General features: G+C 34.9%; 1 pseudogene; it reads right to left on the minus strand.

Annotated features, from left to right (window-relative positions):
• Positions 1-404: 404 nt before the first annotated feature.
• On the minus strand, positions 405-542 carry LOC145260054 (U2 spliceosomal RNA; annotated as a pseudogene).
• Positions 543-11,239: the final 10,697 nt, after the last annotated feature.

Below are 11,239 nucleotides of genomic sequence, written 5' to 3' on the forward strand. Positions count from 1 at the left end.
GCAAAAGGCAATGAGAGGCTCCTTTTGCATTGCCTTGGACCAAACATGGTCCTGATCGATATAACGTTCTTTACTCAACCTAAAAGACACTGTTACAGCCGACTTAAAGGGTTCCTTATCAATCAATACTCCCACCATCTTATTGTTGCGGAGAAGATAAAGATCTGTAGTAGCAAGGCCGATAGCCATTAGTCGCGTGCTCTCGTGTAATGAATGAATCCGTGAATGCAGGATTGACATGAAATTCTTAAAGATAAACTAAAATAACCGAAAAATGGGCTGAAATGACTTAAATAAATAAAAAGTAAGAATAACTTGAATTCTTAAAAAATAACTGGAATCCTTAAAAAACAACGAATGATCTGGAGAATTATTTGAATGGCTTTGAAACTGACTGCTTTTAAAGTGGGTGATCATTTAACATTAAATTAATACAGAAAAGTGATCCCCAACTTTATATCACAAAGTTACAAACATAAGTACAGCATGTAATAAGAACAGATACTACACTTTGATCTTGGCCAAAACGCCAAGAAAAGGGTATTTATTTGCTCCCTTACCAAGCAAATTAGGAACAAGGCCGATTTTTAATGTGAGGAGTGAAGGGGAAATGGGGGACCAACTCCCCAGGGAGTAGAGGAGCTGGATAGTGACAATTGGTATGAAGGGTTATCCCTACATTGACCAAGGTCTTATATGTGGGGTCGCCCCCACATATGGTCTCTGCTTGCAGTATCTGCCGGAACAGATACTGCACTTTGATCTTGGCCATCAAGTTAAACGCAATCATAGTCATTGCCACTCTAATCTCCGACCGCCCCCTTATGATCATACTCCCTATATTATGACAAAAGAAACTTATAAATATATTGCCGGATATTACCTTTCAGTTTTACAACCTTGCATAACCCCCCCCCCAAATTATAAGCGATTTTATAGCCACTATTTGTCGTTTAAGTGGCACCAATCAAAATTACCCACTCCATAGAAAATAGACACCCCACAAACCATTAAAATAAATTACCACGCAGATACAATACACCCCCTATTTAACCATAGTACATATACCCCTTAATCTCAATACTATGTTAAAGACCATATATAATCTTATATATCATACTATATATAACAAGCTTCTCCTTATTTATTTAAAATTCAATAAAGCTTCCCCCCAACATTCTATAATTCCTATTAATCTTTTTTGTCCCTACTGAACCTTACGCTAGATGCCGCATCTCCTCCATGCTACCTAGCACCTTCTCTACTCTTCTGATGAGAAGCATTAGGATTCGAAATGCCCTGGCATAAAGAGTTCCTTCTATCCCCCAAATTTTGCCTGTATTCCATTATTCAATAATTGATCCATTCTATATCTACCAATATATAGTTTTGTGTCTTCATTTTATACTCTTGTTGTCCTATTACACACACACACACACACACACACACACACACACACACACACACACATATATATATACATAAATTTTTTTCATTTATTTTTGGTTTCGGTTTCGATTCATGCTGATGTATCCAAGTCATATGGATATATTTTTTTTTATTTTTTCAACTTTATAATATATAAACATCGATAGAACATTAACTCTATAATAATATATACGAAATCTGCAAGAATTAAAATATCATATTTAAGCGTGCTTTACGACTGAACTACACCGGTCGTCCCTGCTAGCTTGGATAACTACTTTTGCAGTTTTAACAAAAGAGCTACAATAATATCAGAGCGTCTCCATTTACGCTGAACATCTACAGAATCCTAACATCAATATATTACATGTGAATGAGTCGCCTGAGGAATTTCCACAGGTTCGGTTAGTTTTAATTGACCCCCTATTCATTTTTTCGGTTTTCTTATGTGATGATCATCTTTAGTTAACTATCACGTGTAATTATATTCATGCAGCTAGTCTACATGATTTATACCTGCGTAATATTTGCGTAAAAAGTTTATAGTATACACAATCCTCTTTCTATATATGTATGCATATATATATATATATATACATATATATATATATATATATATATATTTGTTTGAAAAAATTTCCTACCAAACTCCTCTGTCAGTTTTTGCTCTTTGGACATGAAACCTCATATATAGGGTATTCGAACCTATGCGAAACTTTATATTTGGGTTTGAAAAGGGGAAAATGAGTGCAAAAGTGTGAAAAAAATATTTGTCAGGTGATGATCGAACGACGGAATTACGAATATGCATGCGTAATGTAATAGCTATTAATTCATATTTTAATTTTTAGCTTTGCAGTAGATATGTTTTCATAGTACAGTCATTAACGTAAAAGCACAAAATAAACGTTTTAGTTCCGATTCTCGGTAGGGGCGCATGAGACATTTTTTAAAAACTTTTTAAATCATTATTAATTGGTCCACTAAATACGAAATATGTATTAATTAAAATGTCATATTTAAGCGTATTTTACGACCAGGATATGCAAGGAGGCCTGCTAGTATATATATATATATATATATATATATATATATATATATATATATATATATATATACATATATATATATATATATATGCTAGTATACATATATACATATGCTAGTATATATATATATATGCTAGTATATATATATATGCTAGTATATATATATATATATATATATATATATATATATTGAAACAGATGTATAGAATTAAAGGTTTATGAACATTCGCGTCCGACGACGACGACGACGACGACAGCGATGATGATGATGATGATGTTGACGACTACGACAACGATGATGATGATGACGACTCCGACAGCGATGATGACAATGATGTTGACGACGACGACGACGATGACGATTATGATAATGAGGAGAGGGAGGAGGAGGAGGAGGAGGAGGAGGAGGAGGAGGGCGATGATGATGACGACATTTGGAGACAGAAATAACCCTATGCGGCTTTAACCGGCATACTCCAAAGAAGGAAGTTCCATGGGAGGATGAAATTCACAAGCCGTCCTCAGTCGTATGTAATGCTGTCGCCTGTCGATGATCACATTTGAGGATGATGAAGATGATGATGATGATGATGATGATGATGATGATGATGACAAAGAAATTGTATTTTCTGATTCAGAAAATTTGAGTAATAAAAAAGTGGTTAGAAAAAACTCCGCAATCTATAACCTCATTTCAAATCTTTCGACCTTTTTAACTATGACTGATGACCTTGCGAGTTTACGAGACACGATTTTACCCCCCTCCCCACGTCCTGTACTCCGACGGCCCCTAAATACACCATCGACCGATACCTTGTCTTTGTGAAATTCTTGTATTTTTTAAATCTTTTTATGCAATCAATCAACTTTGACTCCTTAAATTTTCTATTCTTCCTTTCACCGTTTTAAAAATTCTTTCCAGAAGGTATTTTTTTAGAGAGAGAGAGAGAGAGAGAGAGAGAGAGAGAGAGAGAGAGAGAGAGAGAGAGAGAGAGGCGGAAGGGGGTGTATTTCATCTTAATTTCGCTGTTTTCTTGTCTTATCTTTATTTTTTTTTTTGAAGATGGACCCCTAACGTTTATATGTATTCCTTGTTTTAACTTAATTCCAGGTTGTGATGAGGGTCTTTTTTTTATCTCTTTCTTCTGTGAAGCATTTATGCAAGATTTCACATTCACTGGGCCAATTTCATTTATTGTAATTGACGTTCAAAAGTCCCTTAAAGCTGTAAATATCAGTCACCCACTCGGTAAAAAGAAAAGTTTTATTTCCCCATCCAACCTTTACCTAACTTTTTGCTTTTTTATATATATAATCTATTTAATTATTGATTCATCTACTACTGCTACTACTACTACTACTACTACTACTCCTACTACTCCTACTACTCCTACACTTAAGCCTGTACGTCAATCTAGCTCTCTCTTTCTACCTCATTCTATTCAAACTCTGTATATATATATAATATATATATATATATATATATATATATATATATATATATATATATATATATATATATATATATATATATATAATATTCTTATTTATAGAGGGTGACCCAAGAAAAAACGGGCCCAAACTCTAATTAGGCCCCGTTTCTTAGTGTTTTGTCCGAATTAAATGAAACTTTGGTCATAACTAGTTTATCATATTCCAAACATCACATGAAAACACTAGGGTCTTTGGCCTTTTTTTCTCCGTTTACTGTAAAATGCTCAGAAAAACAATTGAATGTCCTTTGTTTTTTGGGGGTCACCCTGTATAGACAAATATTACATAGTTGCTACATTGAGCATGCTAATGTTTGGGACGATTGGTTGGCAAGAATCAAAAGTGCTCGTCAGGGGACGTAATATAGCTTAAGCACCACTGAAGACCACGTTAAATCTATAATATAAAGCTGAATGTGTATGTGTGTGTGTGTGTGTGTGTCTGGTCACGAATAGGCTCCTATATGGTTGACTATTTTAAACAACTGATTACATATAATTCTAGAAGATGTATCGAGACACAAGAATGGGTATGTTTGATCTGGCAGAACAGTGGTTCATTAAAATTGTGGGATCTGCGTTCGCGCTTGGTCCACAAAGTATGGAAATAAAAAATTTAAAAATTAAAAAAAAAACTTTTACAAGTGTTTTTGATATAGATGTACATAAGAATACTTTGATAAGTATGTTTTAACTTAAATAGGGATGGTATAATAAGATTGTGGGGTCTGCGTTCGCGGCTGGACTCCATAGAATAGAAATAGGCACAAACTTTAATAAAGACTTTTCATATCTATCTTCGTAAGTATACTTTGATAATTATGTTTCAATTTGAAGGAATATGGTATAATAAAAGTATAGGGTGTTCGTTCGCAGCTGACCTCCATAGAATGGAAATATGTCACAAATTTTAACAAGGTATTTTAATATAGATCCACAGAATATTGTGATAAGTGTTTCAGTGTGAACAGGTATAACACATTATGGGGTTTATCTATTTTATTTTTACTTTCATCATATTTTGCTTTGCTTTTGGTACCCCCAAATTAAACACAAATTTACAACCATTCCTTTTCATAACTTATCATACTTTCATAAATCAGAGTCCATTTTCTGTAGGCTGTTTTTCAATCCAGTCAACGACGGGTACTTTTACTAGTTTTATATATTACAATAGAAAAATGCGAGCATGAAAAGTAATATGGTTAAGCTTAAACATGGAAAAGTAAAGGACTTGTTGTTAAAACTAGAAAGGAAAAGGACAAGATATTCTAGTAAAAAATATAATAAATTCACAACTTAAAATAGTGCAGTGTTAAGAATTCATTATACAATGTTATGAATTGATTTAGAAAAAAATTAATGCTGCAATATTGTATGTTATAAATTTATTATATTTTTTACCAAAATATGTTATCATTTTCAAGAAATCTATAGTGAAGGAAACGTTACGCACTCCCTAGCCACAACTCAAAGTTGAAAACTACTTACTGAAAAAGAAAAGCTACTTACTGAAAAAATACTACCTACTGAAAAAAAAGTTCACCGAGAAAAGAAAAACCGGATATATTCTTTCTGTTTTCAAAAAGTAGACAACGGAATGTGTTGTGACCTTAAAGTGTTGATAATAATTTAAACAACATGGTGATATATTTCCTAAAGTATATTTACAGAAGTACAGTAACGGTTAGTCGTAACTTTATTCATAGTCATTGGAAGAGTTCATCTACACCCGAAATAGGATAGATCTGGAGATAAAAATAAAGGAATAGAGGAAAAAGCATAAGTTATGAGGCTACCGGAAGTAAAACTGTTGCATTTAAACCTAATTCACACATACAGAAACCTAACGAATTCATATTACTTTTTTTTATTATTATCAAATACACTTATAAAGTTTGAGATCCATCCCCAGAATAAATGTTTTTTAAAATTTGATTTATTTAAAGATTTACAGGAAAATATTTAAAAATACAATAATAATAATAATAGTAATGATAACAACAACAACAACAACAACAATAATAATAATAACAACAATAATAATATTAATAATAATAATAACAACAATAATAATTTTAATAATAATAATAATGATAATGATGATAATGATAATGATAATAATAATAATAATGATGATGATGATAATGATAATGATAATAATAATAATAATAAAGACAACAATAATAACAATAATATTATTAATAATAATAATAACAACAACAACAATAATAATAATAATATTAATAATAATAATAACAATAATAATAATAATAATGATAATGATGATAATGATAATAATAATAATAATAATAATAATGATGATGATAATGATAATGATAATAATAATAATAATAATAATAATAATAATGACAACAATAATAACAATAATAATAATAATAATGATAATAATAATAATAATAATAATAATAATAATAATAATAATAATATCAAAAAGAATCCTATATATCAAATTTCCCTGCTAGTTATTAATAAAATATACAATATTCTCTACAATCAAACCATCTATATATATAAAAGTGAAAATGTGTGTATGTTTGTATGTATGTTTGTATGTATATATGTATGTGTGTTTGTGTGTCCGCTAAAAACTTTCGACCGACAGAATAAAAATTGACAAACTTGGGATCATATTGAAGCTCCTTCCTTCGCCCGAAAAATATCGAAAAATTGGCCGAAAAATATCGAAAAATTGGCCAAAAACGGTAATTCTTTCACCCTGAAAGCAACAATTTTCTACAAAGGGGGAGGTAAAAAAAAATCCTCTCATGAAGACGACTGGTTCTATGCATGCGTCAGATGACGTCATGACCTGATTTAGTTTAAATAGTTGGGGGCAGTTTTAACGTTCATTTTTCTGTTTTCTTTTTTGTTTTTATTCTTTCGATTTTTACATTGAACATCGTTCTTTTGCCTTACGTTAGTTTCTTTTTTGTTTTTTTTCTAGGTTTTGATTACCCCCCGCTTAAGTTTTAACGTTCATTTTTCTGTTTTCTTTTTTAATTCGCTTATTCATAGGTTTTCATTAAGACCTCCACCCTCACCCGACACACATACCGAAAAACACCCGGGCAACGCCGGGTACCCCTCGCTAGTAGTTGATAAAAAAAAACTTCGGTTTTTAAAATTTTGTAATACTATTGATTTAAAACATTTGTTTAGGTATAATTTTCAACTCGTATTTTGTTCAGTTTATTCCTGATCCTTGTGGGTATAGAAGAAAACAGATATTCAATATCGCGGTGTCCGTGGCGAAGAAAAACATTCCCCCTTACATGCCGTCATACAAAAGATTAAATAAAAATCTGTAGTAAGATTGAAAGGAAGGCAGGCAGGCAGGTAGGCTCGAACCCGTACCGCGAAAGAGGATAAAACCGCGAAAAATAAACGTGACCTCTTTGCTGTTGCGTCCATCGCAAAACCGGAAGGGGCGAACGTCAAAATTAAGGCTAGTCAATCGAAAAGAGTGGATGACCTGTTGGCGACCCCCTCCTTGTAGAAAAGTTCCAAGTTAAAGTTGAAAGAATTACTGTTTTTGGCCAACTTTTCGAGATTTGTCGCGCGAACAGTGGAGCTTTAAAACGATATCAATCTCGTGAAAATCCGTCGCTTCCGTCGAAAGTTTTAGGCGGACATACAAACATATATTTAAACAGAAAGATGAGATTTATATTATAGACTAGCGTGGGTACCCGGCGTTGCCCGGGTGTTTGTAGGTGTGTGTGGTGGTAAATAAAAAAAGAAACCGGGGGGGGGTAAAGTTGGTAGGATGCCCGTATATGACCTTTATTTTCTTCCATTGCTATAACGTAACATTTATAAACAGTAGATATTTATTTATATTTGTGGATGCGTTATCGGCAGCTCCCGTTACTCTCACTTCTCTGTATTTGTCACTCAGTCCTCATATTTTTAAGAGTGATTTTTCTGAAAAGGGAGAAGAAAACCCTGTATATAGCTTGGAAAATTTTCTGTTTCTATGTCTATCCTTGTTGCCATGTCACTAGTAAGGGTGCTGGAGGTAAACGTTTTATCTGTGCTGACGTTATCCGCCTGATAGTCAGGGATCCGAACCTTGGATTAACCACTAAGGAGGTTATCCTATCAGCAGGTGCAAAGTACTGCGGCTGGTGTATTGCCATTTGGTGAATGGATTCTGGACCATGCAGTATATTCTGGTGGGGTCTCTCGATGCCATACTAGTGGGTAATTGTTACAACTTTACCTTTTCATGTGCTACAAAAATATTTCTTCATTTCTATTTCTCTCTTACTTTCCCTCTCTGCCCTGCTTCAAGCAAGTCAGTCGACCCAGTCCACAATTCCCAAAACTCCATCATGAAAAGTTTCAATAAAAAATACATGATTAAACCCGGATCTCAAACTTCTAACGTAGACCCCCCACTACCATGTCTCCGTCTCGAACATCAGGGGTCGTCGTTCTAAAATTCCAGAAGTTGAAACCCAAATACAGGAGACTAAACCAGACATATTCTTTTCAAGTGTAACGGGCACTGGGCAGACTATTTCCCTAGATGAGTTTGTAATTAAAGGATACTCTAACTTAATTTCCAAATCTGACTCCCAAGATCGCCATGGCCATGGAATATGTGCCTATATAAAAGATTGGTGTCCATGTGGTAGGGACATCTCCAGATAAGATCCTAACTTACCTTATATGTGCTTCCAGGTTGCACTTGCTCAAACTACTGCATTTATATTTGCTCTCTATCGCCCCCACAACAACGGAGTTACTATCTTTAAAAGCATATCTGAGAAAATTGATCACGTCCTATCTGCTTATCCTTCAGCTAATATTCATGTCTGTGGGGACTTTAATGTTCACAATGTGGAATGGTTAACTCACTCAAAAAAGACCGATGATGAGGCGAGGTTCTGTCATGATTTCTCCATTGCTTATGACCTCACTCAGATTGTTCACGAACCCACCCGTGTGCCCGATACTGACGGCCAGTATGCAAGTCTTCGAGAACTTTTTCTCACAACTTGCCCTTCACTGTGTTCAGTTTCCGTTCTGTCTTCACTTGGATCTTCCGACAACTCTGTTGTATCAGTTAAGATAAAAATGAAATGTAATAAATCCTCAGATGTAACTCTCCATCGTAAAGTATATCGATACGCTATGGCTGACTGGGATAGCTTCCGTACATTTATATCAGATCTACGCTTGCATTCCATGTTTAAAAAGGATGTGTCCTCTATAGTATCAGACCTGCTGAATGGTTAATTGTAGGTATAGACCGTTTCATACCCTCGAAAAATTTCCAGCAAAAACCTAACAGCCAGCCGTGGTTCTCTCCAGAATGTGCTGCTGCCATTGTGCACAGAAATCATTTTTCCGTTGCTTCCAAAGTAATAGATGTACTGACACTAAAGCTGCTTTCAGTGCTACCAGCAACTCTGTAAAAGAGTTATATGCTCAGTCTGTTAAGTCCAAAGTAGTTGAGCAGCGGCTTGATTCCCAACAGTTTTGGCAAATAGCAATCAGAATCCTTAAAAGTAACGTGTGATCCCAAATATCATAAATGGACCTGAGGTAATCTCGTCAGCATCAAACAAAGCCAAACTCTTTGCCAAGAACTTTGCAGCTAATTCTACCCTTTGCGACCAAGGCCGCCAACCCCTAATATTTCCTCCTGTATCAGAAAACACACCATGTGATATACAAATATATGTACGTGATGTTGCCAAGCTAATTAAAACCTTGATTCCAGTAAAGCAACCGGCCCTGACGGTATTCCAATTATAGTACTCAAAAGACTTCAACCAGAACTAGCGCCCATCCTTACTGTTTAAACGTGGCCTTAAGGAGAATTGCTTCCCATCACGCTGGAAATTTTCATCAGTATGTCCTGTATTAAAGAATTCAGGTGATCGCTCATCTCCCTCTCAGTACAGGCCAATAAGTCTCCTGTGTGTCATGAGTAAGTTGCTGGAATCTGTGTTAAATAGAGAAGTAATCAACCATCTCAGCAAAAATAACCTTCTTAGTAACACACAATATGGTTTGCGTTCTATTAGATCTACAGCAGACGTGCTTACAGTTATATCTCATAGGATTAGCGAATCTCTCGACGGAGACAACCTTTCTAGGGCAATTGCTCTTGACATATCAAAGGCCTTTGATACAATATGGCATAAAGGTTTACTTCACAAGATCTCCAGCTACGGTATAGCTGTAAATTTATTCTCAATTATTAAATCATTTTTCTCTGATAGGTTCATAAGAGTAGCGGTTGATGGGCAGAAATCAGAAGCTCTCAGTATTAATGCTGGGCCCAACTCTCTTCTTGATCTACATTAATGATCTTCCAAATCACATCCTTACACCATTCCTAGACATTTATGCTGATGACACTACTATCTATGGTAGCATATCTAAGACCGTAAACGTTCTCTCTGATTCTCTCTGCTCTGATCTTGAGCACGTGATACAATGGGGAAAGGAGTAGCTGATTACTTTTAATGCATCTAAAACCAAGCTTTTATCTTTACATCATCAACGCTCTGATCCCCATCTGGCATCAATTGAAAGGAATCGTTCTCGTCTTGGGGAGGCCTCATGTTTTGACAAGCTTCTGGGCTTGACTTTTAGTCTTGATCCTAAGTGGAACACATACATTAAATCCGTTGCCAAGGCAGCTGGAATAATGGTGGGATTCTTCTATCGATCCAGTAGATATCTCACTGCTGATGCGATTCTCTATCTATATAAGAGCCAGGTACGTCCAAGGAAGGAGTACTGTTGCCACATCTAGGCAGGAGCTGCTAGAAAGGACTTATCCTGTCATGATAGAGTTAAAAATAAACTTTGTAGCCTCTAGGGTATGTCATTTTCTCTTCCCTACAACCTCTTTCTCACAGAAGAGATGTTGCGAGTTTGTCTCTGCTTTATCGTCATTTTTATGGCAGGTGCTCGGCTGAGCTCCAATCTATGTTTCCCCCTGCCAAACTTTCACAAGGAACACTCGTATAGCAGAAAACACTATCAATAATTCCCTCCACTCTTTATCTGTGCCTAAACATAAACGTAGATTCCATGAACAAAGCTTCTTTCTTAGAAGTACAGTCCTGTGGAACTGTCTTCCGCTTTTTTGCTTTCCAGCTGACTACAATATGATTGTCTTCAAGTCTAACGTAAACAAGTTTTTGATGAGCCGTTCCATATAAGTTAACAAATTCACGAAATTTCCATTACCAACGATTACTTTATTGTCCAATTTCTACT

The sequence above is a fragment of the Euprymna scolopes genome, chromosome 35 (genome assembly GCF_053919585.1).
Source record: "Euprymna scolopes isolate OS-2025 chromosome 35, ASM5391958v1, whole genome shotgun sequence".
NCBI lineage: Eukaryota > Metazoa > Mollusca > Cephalopoda > Sepiida > Sepiolidae > Euprymna > Euprymna scolopes.